We start from the raw sequence: 14,046 nt of genomic DNA on the forward strand, positions 1-14,046 counted from the left end.
GCCTAATCTTCTCAGTTTCTGATCTCTCCTCCCCCCTCTCTCTGGGTCTGGTAATGCTGTCGGTGATGCTCCCGCTGATACTATGGGATAACACATTGAACCGAGATCCTAATTAATAGAAAAGAAAAGCCCTGCAGTGACACATTTAGGATCCACTGAGACTGACATCAATCACAGTCACTGAACAAATATCTTCGTCTTGATTGGAGTCACATTTGCACTTTCTAGAGGTTTATAAAGTTATGAAGGGCATGGATAGGGTGAGTGGTCAAGGTTTCCTTCCCCCCAAGGTAGGAGAGTCTAAAACTAGAAGGCATAGGTTAAAGGTGGCGAGAGAGATATTTGAAAGACAATGAAGAACAACTTTTTTTTCCTGCAGAGGATGGTGGTTGTATGGAATAAGCTGCCAGAGAAACTGGTGGAGGCTGGACCAATTACAGCATTTAAAAGGCAACTAGGGGGGATCCAAGATGGCGGCCACCCAGCAAGTCTGAGTCTATAGTGGTCGTCCTAAAACTTGGGTAAAATGGATCACCCACACCCACCACACTCAACAAATAATTTATAATAGTTGTTTAATCTAATTAGTTGCTTAATATTAAATTTAAATAATACAATATTTAGTAAAAATGACCAAAGGGAAGGGAGCCTGCAGCTCTCAGCAAGCAGGACCCCCTCCCACACCGTCTCCAGCTGCTGCTGAGGCGTCCACAGCCGCCCCGGGGGACTTACCTACAGTGACAAGCCTTGTAGAAATGATCTCCAAACTGGATGCGAAGGTCGACGCTTTTATCGAGGAGTCCCGAAATCGATGGGACTCACTCTTGGCCGCGCTGCAGAAGCACGACATCCAGGAAATCGAGTGCCGAGCCGGAGGGGCGGAGTTAAAGGCCGCGACCTCCGAAACTACAGCGCAATCGGCCGTGGATCAGGTCCGGACTCTCGAACAGTGAGTCCGGACCTAAGAGAATCACATTGACGACCTCGATAATCGAGGTCATCGAAAAAATATTTGTTTGCAGTGCCTTCCCGAACGGGAAGAGGAAGACCTGCTTACAGCGTTCCTCGAACAGGGGCTGCCACAGATTTTAAATCTGGAAGCTGGATCAGGCCAGGTAAGGGTGGAATGGGCCTACCGGGTCGCAATACGCAGGCCCGGCTCGAACCAGCGCCCACGCCCGGTCCTGTTCTGGCTACAGGGCTATAAGGAGAGGTAGATACTCCTAGAAGCTTCTAGAAATCTTGGAAAAGACCCCCAAGCTATGATCTATAAAGGACCCAAGATCATGTTATTCCAGGACTTTTCCCCAGTTCTGGTCCGAAAGAGGAAGGCATTCGATGAGGCGAAGAAGCGTTTAAGGGGCTTAAATATTCAGTACTACTTACGCTACCCAGCGACGCTACGCTTTAACCATGAAGGATCCGTGTATAACTTCGGATCGCCAGAAAAGGCTAAAGAATTCTTGGACTGTCTTAGATAAACTGTAAGAGATAATGGATGTTAGTTTGCCCTTACCCCGCTTTGGTTTATATCCCTTTTTTTTTCTTTTTTCTTACCTTACTGTTTAATATTATCACGGGGGTTGGGGAGAGGGATTTGATTTTCTCCCACACCCCCCCCCCACATTGGGGTTGTTTTCTTTTATTATTTTATATATATATGTGTGTGTGTGTGTATGTATGTATGCGTATGTGTGTGTGTATATATATAAACCGGGGGTATGGTTAATGTTGGTGGGGGGAGGTGGTTACCTTATTCTATTTTACCTCTGTCTTTAGGAACGGGGTTGTTTCTCCATTGTTATTTTGTATTATTATATTTAATTATTATTTGTTGAGGTTGTAATTTTATAATTATATGTTTATATATGATATTAACATTACCAAATATATCCAGGTGTTGGTGTGGGTGGGGGTAGGGTGCTCATTGTTAACTCTAGCTTTGTATTATATTCTGAATTCTCCTAATTTTACTGAGGAGCGCCTAGGTCAAGGATGGTGCATTGGTTGGGAGGGGATATGATGGACTTTTGGAAAGGAAGTGACACCCCCTGTGAACAAGGGGGAAAATTTCCACTTAAATACGTTTTATTTTTTTTAATTATTTAGAAATAGTTTTTTTATTATACTGTTGTGAGTGTATTAGAGAGCCTTTATTTTTGTAAATTTTATGTGATCTATGCTCTAGATGTTCTGGATAGAGTTTCCCCTCCCGCGGGGTCTCGGATTTTCCCAGATGATTATGGTTGATCAGTCGGTTAAGTGGTGCACCTGGAATGTCAAGGGGAGTAATTCGCCAGTAAAAAGGAAGAAAATATTATCAAATTTTAAGAAGAAAAGAGTTGATATAGCTCTCCTACAGGAGACACACCTGTCAGATAAAGAACACTTGAAATTACGACAAGGTGGATTTGATCAGACGTTTTTTTCTTCTTTTAGCTCAAACAGCAGGGGAATTGTTATTCTTGTTTGGAAGAATTTCCCTTTCAAAATCCTAAATCAGATAAAAGACGAATCTGGACGATATATTTTGATTAAAGCCCTTATAAAAGGAGAGGAATATGGGATTTTAAATTTGTACTGCCCCATGGCACACCCCTTTAAATTTATAACAGAAGCCTTTTCAAAATTGATGGCTTTTGGTGCCCGTCATACAATTATAGGGGGAGACATTAATTGTATTATGGATCCGGAAATAGATAGGATTCTCAAGAGTACTGCATGAGTAAATCCTAGATCTAGACAATTGGTGGATCTGAACAAAGCATTAGGATTAGTAGATGTATGGAGATGTCTTCATCCACAGGGCAGAGATTTTTCTTTCTACTCCAATCGACATAATTGTTAAACCAGAATTGATATGTTTTTTTGACCCCTCGATTTTTTAAAATTCCATATCATCCTGTAAAATAGGTAGTATAGCAATTTCCGACCACGCTGCTGTATATATGGAAACTAAGGCGAGGAACAATGGGAAATCCCCTCGGCATTGGCGTATTGACCCCTTCCTAATGAAAGATAGTAAATTTGTAAAGTACTTCTCTCAAGAATTTTAAACATTTTTAGAAATTAATTCAGGTACGGCTACCAACCCATCAATGATGTGGGAGACCATCAAAGCTTACATGCGAGGTTTGATCATCTCCTACTTCGCGACCCAGAAGAAATTGAAGGGAGAACAGCAGCGTCTGCTTGAAGCTCGCTTAAAAGCAGCTGAAACAGCATAAAGTGATAGACTTTCTATTATTAAATTGCAAAGGATTACGGCTCTTAAGACAGCTCTAAACACTACGCTTACTCAAACGGCTAAGAAGGAAATATTATTCGCAAAACAAAGGTTACATGAATATGGCGACAAACGAGGTATATACTTAGCATTTCTTGCAAAGAAAATAAAGGCCCCTCAGACTATTACGTCTATCAAGGAAAGTACGGGTATTTTGACTCATGATCATAAAAAGATTAATGCGATCTTTAGAGAATTTTATTCTGAGTTATATAAATCGCAGGATTGTGAAGATAGGACTAGGAGGATGCAGTCATTTTTAAAAAATTTGACCGTTCCGGGCCTAACTTCGGAACAGGTATCGGTCTTAAATGCTCCTCTAACAGTCCAAGAAATACTTCACGCAATTAGGCAACTTTAGAGCGGTAAGACACCGGGCCCAGACGGTTTTCAAATTGAATTCTATAAAGAATTTACAGAAATATTGGCTAGTCCACTTCTGGACATGTGTAACTATGCATATAGTCAGGGCTGTCTCCCGCCTTCGCTGAAAGAGGCAAATATCTCCCTTATACTTAAAAAAGGAAATGATCCAGAAGATTGTACATCATACTGACCAATATCCTTGCTAAATGTAGATTTAAAAATCCTTTCTAAAACGTTAGCATTGAGACTAGAAAGGGTACTACCACATATTAGACAGGGTTTATTAAGGGCCGTAGATCATTCAATAATATTAGAAGGGTTTTGAATATGATTCAAGCCTGTCATCAGGGAAAGATACCAGGAGTAGTAGTTTCATTAGACGCGGAATAGGCATTTGATAGGGTTGAATGGTCATATTTGTTTTACACATTGGAAAGGTTTGGCGTTGGACAGGTGTTTACCAAATGGGTCTCAACATTGTATAGTGATCTCAAAGCAGTGTGGGTCGGGGCTGCCGTCAGGGATGTCCTCTCTCGCCATGGTTATTTACGCTAATATTTGAACCACTAGCAGAAGCTATACTAATATAAATGCCCCGAGGATTGGTACAGGTAAACATAAAATTACCCTTTATGCAGACGATGTTCTTCTTTACCTCAGTAATCCTCTGATGTCCGTATCTCGCCCAATCCAAGTTTTTAATACATTTAGCACATTCTCAGGCTATAAAATTATTTTTTCAAAATCGGAGGCTATGCCAATGGGTGGCCTTGCTATGATACCCCACTTAGTGGACTGATCCCTTTTTCCCTTTTGTTGGTCCCTGGAGGGCTTCTTATTAGAATAGATTAGATTAGATTACTTACAGTGTGGAAACAGGCCCTTCGGCCCAACAAGTCCACACCGACCCGCCGAAGCGTATAGCACCCAGACCCATACTCCTACATTTACCTCTTCACCTAACACTACGGACAATTTAGCATGGTCAATTTACCTAACCTGCACATTTTTGGATTGTGGGAGGAAACCGGAGCACCCGGAGGAAACCCACGCAGACACGGGGAGAATGTGCAAACTCCACACAGAGAGTCGCCTGAGGCGGGAATTGAACCCGGGTCTCTGGCGCTGTGAGGCAGCAGTGGTAACCACTGTGCCACCATGCCGCCCATATTTAGGCATTTTATTACCCCAGTATTTGGTCAGTTGTATAAGGCTAATTTTGTGCATTTATTGGAAAGGATAAGGCAGGACCTCCAGCGATGGGGAGACCTTCCAATTTCCTGGTTGGGTAGAATAGCACTAATTAAAATGAATGTCCTGCCCCGTCTCCTATATCCTATGAAAATGCTTCTGGTGATGCTGCCGAGGATGGCTCTACATACATTATATGGCTGGCTGGCTTCCTTTATCTGGAATCATAGACGGCCCTTCATTAAGCTGAAGAAGCTACAGCTTCCACAGGCAGGTGGAGGATTGGACTTCACAGATTTTAGGAAATATCAGTTAAGTTCCCTCTTAAGTTACATAGCTGATTGGGTCTTGTCTTATCCACAATCAATCTGGTTGGACATCGAGGCCTCTCAAGTAAAATACCCACTTATTAACCTTTTATTTTCAGACAGGAGGAAAATCATTACAGATCAGTGTAAAAACCCTATAATACTAAACACAATTACGGCTTGGAATATAATGCGGCAAAATGAGGGTAATTCACATAAAACATCCCCCTGGGCACCGATAGTGGGAGCATGTGGATTCCAACAGGGTTTTACAGATGCCACTTTTACACTCTGGTGATCCAGGGGTATCACATGTTTAGGGGACCTATTTAAGGATGGGGTCCTGATATCTTTTGAACAGCTGCGCCAGAAATTCGAAGTACCTAATGGAGACCTCTTTCGATATTTCCAAATTCGAGACTATATACAAAAGAAGACTACGTTATTAGATCGTCTTTAAAAATCAGATAGAGAATGTAGTGTCCTACGACCAGTGGGGGTATCATCCGTCAGTACTATTTATCATTTACTACATGATGAAGTATCAGAAGATAAGGATAATCTGCTTAAAACATGGGATCAGGATTTGGGACTAGAAATCTCTACAGAAACATGGATTGATATTTGGGAAAACGCTAGAAGAATTACTATCTGTAACAGAACCCAGGCTATCCAGCTGAAGGTACTTCATAGGGCCCATATAGCACCGGTTCGATGGGCAAAATTTAAGGCAGGAGCATCTCAAATGTGTCCCAAATGTAAAATAGCGGTGGGCACTCTTGTACATTGCCTATGGACGTGTCATAAGATCCGTTGATATTGGACTAAAGTAGCAAGTACCCTGACAGAAATTTTAGGAATGGATATTAAAGTGGACCCTGTATCTCTCCTTTTGGGCTTTTCGAACTTTCCTTCCCTGGACATGTACGGGAAGAGACTATTTTCTATTCTCTCTTTCTGTGCACGGAAAAATATTTTGGTGAACTGGGTGGCTGAGGCCCCCCCTGGACTTTCAAATTGGCACAGATTAGTTATGGAATGTATTCCCCTTGACTTCCTTACAAATATGGTGCACCGAAAGACCGAATTATTTTATAAAATATGGCAGCCCTTCTTGAATTACATAAATACAGATATTTCGGCTATCCTAAAAAGGGCTTTTATTTAATTGAGATTACAAACCTGGCTGGTCCGGGGCCCCTTGGGAGAGGAATCCCGCACGAATGCGGATTTTATTACATTTGATTCTAACACATTCCGAGCATTAACGAGACTTAAATATACACTCTGGATAGTTGTAGGTTAGATTAGTAGACAGTTGAGTTTTGTTTTTTTTTCTTTTGCGGTATTTTTTCTTTTGTTAAATTTTGGCTATTGTATATTAATGTTAGTATTTGAGAGTTTTGTTTATTTTTGTAAGCTTGAAAAAATGTTAAATTTCTAATAAAAATATCTGTTAAAAAATCAAAGGCAACTGGGTGGCTTTATGATTAGTGGGATATGGGCCAAATGCTTGCAAATGGGAGTGGATTAATTTAGAATAATCGGATGGCATGAACGAGTTGAAGGGTCTGTTTCCCTGTTGCACATCTCTATGAATCATTGATTTAATTAATGAAGGTCTCTTTGCAATCTTAATTATGGCAGGTACTCATTTGACTCAGCCAACGGTGTCTATCTTATACGGTGCATGCAAGGATGCCCGGAGGCATGGTACATTGGAGAAACTAAGCAAAGGCTATGACAACGGATGAATGGGCACCGTGCAACAATCAACAGACAGGAGGGTTCCCCCCAATTTGGGGAACACTTCAGTGGTCCAGGACATTCAGCCTCGGACCTTCGGGTGACCATCCTCCAAGGTGGACATTGGGACAAGAAACAGAGAAAAGTGGCCGAGCAGAGGCTGATAGCTAAGTTCGGTACCCATAGGGAGGGCCTCAACCGGGACGTTGGATTCATGTCACACTACTGGTGATCACCACACACAGATAGTCCTACACACGCACACTCTCACATACACACGGACACAGGTACACACAGACACGCACACAGAGACCCACACACACCCTTATAGACACACACACTCCCACATTCATACATGCACCCCCTCACAGACTTAAGACACTTTGCACTCACTAGACACACAGAGAGACACACACACACACTTTCTCACACTCATAACCCCCACCCAGACAGACACACACGGACAAAAACCCACATGTCCACATATATTTTGTGGGGTGAAATTGTACTTGCAGAGTTACAATGCACTTTGCTCAAAAACTGCATGCATTCATGTAAAACTCTGTTATCTCACTTTTTAGATTAGAATCAATGTCAACATCAGGTCATAGACAGAGAACACATGGGGCTAACACCTTCAACATATTGTCTAGCTATCACCATTGTTAACAGCTAACCCGAGAATGCAACTTAAAAAAAAAGGTTTTGTGATTTACATATGAAAGAAGTGAAACTATCACTGTATTCTAACAGATGAAAGGCTTAACAGACAATCTATTTTTCAATGTATAATTTCAGTTACATCACACTGTAAACATTTGCTATAAATTCTGTGTTACGAACGAGTCCTCCACTATCACCTGATGAAGGAGCGTCGCTCCTAAAGCTAGTGTGCTTCCAATTAAACCTGTTGGACTATAACCTGGTGTTGTGTGATTTTTAACTTAATCTTCAGTTGTTCACCAATATACAAACACTGTCCGCTGTACACCAAAACTTGATGTCATCCACAAATTTCCGAAATATACCTTCTACAACTCTCATCTAAATCATTTATATAAATGTCAAACAAAAGTTGTCCCAACAATTTTGCCTCTGGATCATCGCTGCCCACAGACTTCCAGTTCAAAAAACAACCGTCCACCACCACCCTGTCTCCTGCCATTAAACAGATATACACAGAAACACACACACAATCACACACACAGACAGAGACACTGACGCAACTATGTCTTGAAGACAAAGGTTAGTTTAAAACAACGATCAAGAGTTACAATGAGAAGACGGGAACGTTGTGTTGAGAAACACAGCTGAGAGGATCAAATAGTAAAGTAGACTTGATGGGCCAAATGGCCTACTTCCAATTTCCTATGCTCTGTGGCCTTCAGGTGTCAGGATTATTTTCCAAGGGAGTAGTAGAAGCTACGTTTGATAAATACCTGACTGAACAGTCAATGGGACTGTGGGATACGTTGAGAAGTTGAATGGTCTATGTTTGTTCCTATTTGCTGTGCCCTTGTTTCTGAAAAGAGAAGATGACTTGCTGTGAGGTTAACATGCTTTAATATAAAAGGGGTCTCCCATTTCCATTTGAGATAACGTTGTTCCTTTCTCCTTTGGATTATGCGATCTGTCACGTTCTCATACCCTGGGAACAGTGAAGTCTGGGTCATTGAGGATATTCAAGGCTGACCTTGACTGACCGTTGATGGACAGGGGAGTCAATGTTTATTGGGAACCGACAGGAAAGGAATATTCAGCTACAATCAGACCAGCCATGATGTTTCTAAACTGAGCAGCAAGTTGGAGGGGACAAATGGCCAACTACTGCTCCTCCCTCACCCGTTGTTCTGTCAATTCACCCCCGAGGCTGTTACAGAGGGAGAGAAAGATCCCATTGAGCCAGTCAGCATCGTGACAATACAGCAGGGGCAGGCCATAATGCACCTCCCTGTGGTTATATAGGAATAGAATGAAGCATTCAAGTCATTTCAGTGAATTACACAGCACAGAACGATGCCATATAACCATCCCAGGCTGTTACGCAAGAGCTGGGGCACCTTGGGTAGCTGTCAGGAAATACAGCTGATTCACTGTGTGTGGCTGTAGTTACACTGAAGTGAAAAACAAATTGTTTTTCAAACTTTTCAAAGATGTTTCTCTTTGCTCGTTCTTGCGATGAAGGCATTATGTTATGAATGATTATAAGTTTACTCCTGAGAATGAGAAATGTTCTTGTTTACCATATAAGATTTTGAACTTGTGTATACCTGATCAATGTTGTATCTTCTATGGGAGAATACGGCTGGGAAAGTAATGTAAGAATAAGATGCATTCATTGAAATGCCGACATTGTGAAGATATTACAAGTTGTATTTTAAAAGTATACTAGAACCTAGAAACACATCTTCAAATCTAGTGGCGCTTTTTGTTCCGAAAGAAATGGCTAGTTGACCAACAGCAGCAACGATTTACGAACATGGCGCAGGGAATGTGATGGAGTTGTACAGTTCAAACACTGTTCAGACAGACCACATTTGATCCAGTTTGGGGCCGGATAATGTTATTGTGTGATTCAACTCAGAGAGGGATAAAAAGTAATCTTCCTGAGAAGGAACAGCCTGTTGCTTCCTCTCTCTTCGCGTTCCTATTCCCAGCAATCAGTAGTCTTTACCACTGATGGAGGATTCCTGTCAAGGATTCACTGGAATCGCCCCACTGCCTGAAGTAAAGGCAATCCAGCTAAACCCACCTGTTCCAGGAAGTGATCCCATTACCAGTAGCTTGTAAGAGCAGAATAGCTCCATAAGGTGAATGATGTTTGGGACAATCGCTCATGTTTCCTTTTGTCCCGAGTTCAATTAACATTTGAGAAAATTTATTTCAAGTTAACGCTCTGCAGAGATTTTATTTTTCAGTTTGTCATCAAATGTGTGCATGTGTCAGTACTTTTCGAAAGGGAAACATCGGTGCACAGATTTTCCATATCCAAACTGTCTGCCATTTATCTTTCCTTCGTAGTTTGAGTAACTTTGTTTGGATCATAAACTTGTTAATTTTAGCAGATTAAAGAATCCTGCCTGACTTGTTCCTAACCCTGACCCAGTCTGAGACCTATAATATTGATCATATCGCCAACCCCATTACATTAACATTTACAGTGAGCATTCGAAGCGTGGGACGAGGAAAGGGAATAATGTCCTGAACCATAGATCAGTGAGCCTGAGTCATTGGTGGCCATGTTTTGGAGAGCATTGAGAGGGGCAGGATTTACATGTATTTGCAAATGCAACACCTGATGAAGGATAGTCAACAGGGCTTCGTGCATGGGAAATTATTTCTAACAATGTTCATTGCATATTGTGAAGAGTTGAAATATAAGATTGGTAATGGCAATGTTGTAGACGCTGTCTGTATTGACTTCAGCAATGCATTCAACAGGATTCCGCATGGCAGACAAGTTAGTAAGGTTAGGTCATAAATAGATCCAAGATAAGCTAGCCAAACGACTACAAAATTAGAGTGAAGGTAGGAGACAGATGGAAGTAGAGGACTGCTTTTCAAACTGGAGACCAATGACCAGTTTTGTGCCACAAGGACAGTGCTCAATCCACTGCTTTTCATTATTTATATAAATGATTTGAATGTGAATATTTGCCTGTTTATTATGTTTACACATAACATTAAAATTGGTGATGCAGTGGCCAGCAAGGTTTACCTCAGAGTACAATGGGACTTCGATCAGATGGCCAATGGGCCAAGGAGTGACAGATAAAGTTAAATTTAGGCAAATGTGAAGTGTTGCACTTTGATCAGGTAATATAGGGCAGGGCATACACAATTAATGGTGGGGCCCAGGGGAGTATTGTTGAACAAAACTGTGCAGGTTCATTGATCCTTAAAAGTGGAGTCGCAAGCAGACAGGGTGGTGAGGGTGGGGTTCGGAATGCTTGCCTTTATTGGTCAGTACATTGGGTATGCATGTTGGGAGATCATGTTGCGACTGGGCAGGATATTGGTGAGGCCAGATTTAGAATACTGTGTTTAATTCAGTTCGATCTGCTACAGGAAGGATGTTGTTAAAGTTGGGAGGGTGGAGAAAAGATTTACAAGAATGTTGCCGAGCATGGAGGGATTGAGTTACAGGGAGAGGGTGGGCAGACTGGGGCTTGTTTGCTCTGGATCATCGGAGGCCGAGGACATTTATGGACGTTTGCAAAATCATGAGAGGCATGGATAGTCTGAACAGCCAAGTTCTTTTTCTCAGGATAGGGGAGTCCAAAAGTATAGGACAAAGGCATAAGGTGAGAGGAGAAAGATAGCGATGCGAGAATATTTTCATCCACACTGAGAATTTCATTTCATTTCATTTCATCCAAATTTTCATCCAACATTAAAAAGGCATTTGGCTGCGCATATTGATAGGAATAATTGACAGGGATATGGGCCTAATGCTGACAAATGTGTTGAGATCAGATTGGGATGTCTGGTTTATATGGACAGGGTTCCCTGCTGTGTGACACTGTAAGAGAGATGAGGAGAAATTCTAAAAATGCCATTTGAGTGTGAATTCTCTTCCCCAGAGGTATGTGGTCCCTCTTTGTTCACATTTATTCAAACTGAGTTCATTAATATTTGACAGAGATTGAGTCATGGATAATGGAATACCGACAGGAAAGTGGGAACGAGACCACAACCTGATATTCGACAAACCTAGTGCCTGGTGGAGCAGTTTCATGGTGTCGAACGACTAATCTTGCTCCTGAGTGCATCTTCCAATGTTCCATTCCGCCCCTCCAACCTGCTAGAGAGGAGCAGTTGGAGGCCACTTACTGTATCACCTGGTGCACAGAAACAGGGAAGACCATTTAGAGGTCTTTTAGTGATCGAGATCCCTTAACTCTCGAATAGAGAATTCCTGACATTAACTACCCTCTGTTTGAAGAAACAATTGCTCTGCTCATACACCATGACCTATTGATATGAGTGAGCGAAGTGAGTACAAGGGCTTAGCTAAGTGCAACTGGCCCTGGTATCAGGGCAGTATTTAACTGAGGATAACATGATGGACCCTTAGCAAAATTGCACTTCATCAGAATCCGTTGCAAACTCTCCGCTGTTTGGACTCATTCACAGCACAAGGGAAGTTGTTTATCATCATTGGGCATCAATCACCTCAGCTGTGGGACATCACTGCAGGAGATCCTCAGTGTAGCTCCCTTAGCCCAGGCCTCTCCAGGTTCCCTGCAGTGTGGAAGCAGGTCATTCAGCCCATTGAGTTCACACCGATCAGAAGTGGGGATATTCACTGTCGGTTGCACAATATTCAGAATACTTCGGCATTCCTCAGGTCATAAATCAGTCTGTGTCCATGCGCAATAATACCTGGACAGCATTCAAACCTGTGCTGTTTAACTACCGTTAACATTTATGTAACAGCGCTGCCAGACACTGCACATTTGGACAATAAACGAAGGAGTTCACTCTGCACCTCAATCTGGCTTCACAAGAATGTGGGTAAGAAATTCAGCCCATTAAAACTATTATGCAAAAAGAGAGACAACCCATTCCTCACTCTTGCCTGTTACACAGGAAGACAAGCAGTCTGTCCAACATTACACGTCATTTATACACGATCAGAAAGAGACAATTTCACACTCGGAGTCATTTACAAAGGAACAGAAAGAGGTCATTCAGCTTCTCAAGCCACTAACCCAGGAACAGGAAGGCTTTGGAGATGGTCCAAGATCACAAACAAATGGAAGGGGGATTGAACAGATAGCCTGCTCCATTTTTATTCCTCGTGGCTTTATTACTCATGGTACATATGTGTTGCTTTAACATGGTTTCATGGGAGTAGGAAGAAGACAATTTTTCAACCAGTTTCAAAGTCATCTTCTATTGCTGACAGAGCAGACCCATGTTCTCTCTAGAAGTCAGAAGCTGGTAGGGAATGGCTAATTGTTCCAGAATGAAGATATTATAGCTTCTGACAGGATTGTGTACAACGCAACATTGATTGCGGATTCACACAATAACTGTGCATGAAAATGTTCAGAGTTCATTTAGAGCCTGCACATCACTGTCAATCGAAATGAGGTCTTTGCACTGGCACGTAACCTATCAGGAATCGACCATCCTATAGATATTATAGAATTTCTTACATTATCAATGGCTGCTTGAGACATAATGAGGGTCTGTCCATAATCATCAAGTTTCAACTGCTTATTCTCTCATAGCGCTTCAGATTAAAGACATAGTTACTGCACTCTCTCCGTATGGTAACATCATGCCAGGGTTCAGTCTGGTGAAACTCCTTTGCACTGTCTTAGTGACATGGAGATCATTATTTATAAAGCAGACTCAGCATGTACACATTACCTCAAATACTGGCTCAACAAAACACTACCAAAGATTAAGATACATTTATTCTGTGACTGTAATAAGTTTCCATGACGGACCATATATCCTTTACGGTTATAATTACTTCCTGCCTCGTAATAATTCTGTTAGTGACTTATGACCAAAGACATCCAGGTCATTTTCAACAACAGCCCTTCCCAACCTCTCACCATTTAATAAAGTTAAATGTCAACGATGGTATTTCTTGTTTCCCTCTGAATCATTTTTATACTTTGTGCACAGCTATTGCACAAGAACTCATCCTTCTGATACCCGACAGGCCTTCCATCCAGAGAAAAAATATACTATTTTGTTCATTTTGTCCATTATCCAATTTTTAATACATATGGTGTACATTCCAACCTTACCTATCCATGGACTCTAACATTCTCCACCAACCTGCACTCACGAATGTCAAATTTCGTCTGAAAATGCACTTACTCCACTTCGCCTGGTTCTCAATTGTCAAAGACACAACGGACAGACTCCACAAACTTCAGCAGGCTTAGCAAAGATCATTTTTCTTTACTGAATCTAGGCCATAATCTATCAAATCATACCATTATTTTCCAAGTGTCCAGTTACCACATTCTTATATAAAGTCCCAACGTTTTTCTTACAGCTGACATCAAGCTATTTAGTTTTCTGTTTGCCCTCGCCGTCCTGTTTTAAACGTTTAGTTTTACAATTGCTGCTTTCCAGTCTGCAGGATCCTTTCTTGTATGTAATCAGCTTTGAAGAATAATC

The 14,046-nt window shown here is 41.6% G+C and overlaps 1 protein-coding gene across 1 annotated transcript in view; it reads right to left on the minus strand.

The window, feature by feature from the left end:
* The window catches only part of LOC148136358 (putative G protein-coupled receptor 139), a 78,528-nt gene that overhangs the window by 53,821 nt on the left and 10,661 nt on the right, over positions 1 to 14,046 (minus strand). The window lies entirely within an intron of this gene.

The sequence above is a fragment of the Chiloscyllium plagiosum genome, unplaced genomic scaffold (genome assembly GCF_037043375.1).
Source record: "Chiloscyllium plagiosum isolate Xiang-an unplaced genomic scaffold, Cpla_swu_hap1 HiC_scaffold_46, whole genome shotgun sequence".
Taxonomy (NCBI): domain Eukaryota; kingdom Metazoa; phylum Chordata; class Chondrichthyes; order Orectolobiformes; family Hemiscylliidae; genus Chiloscyllium; species Chiloscyllium plagiosum.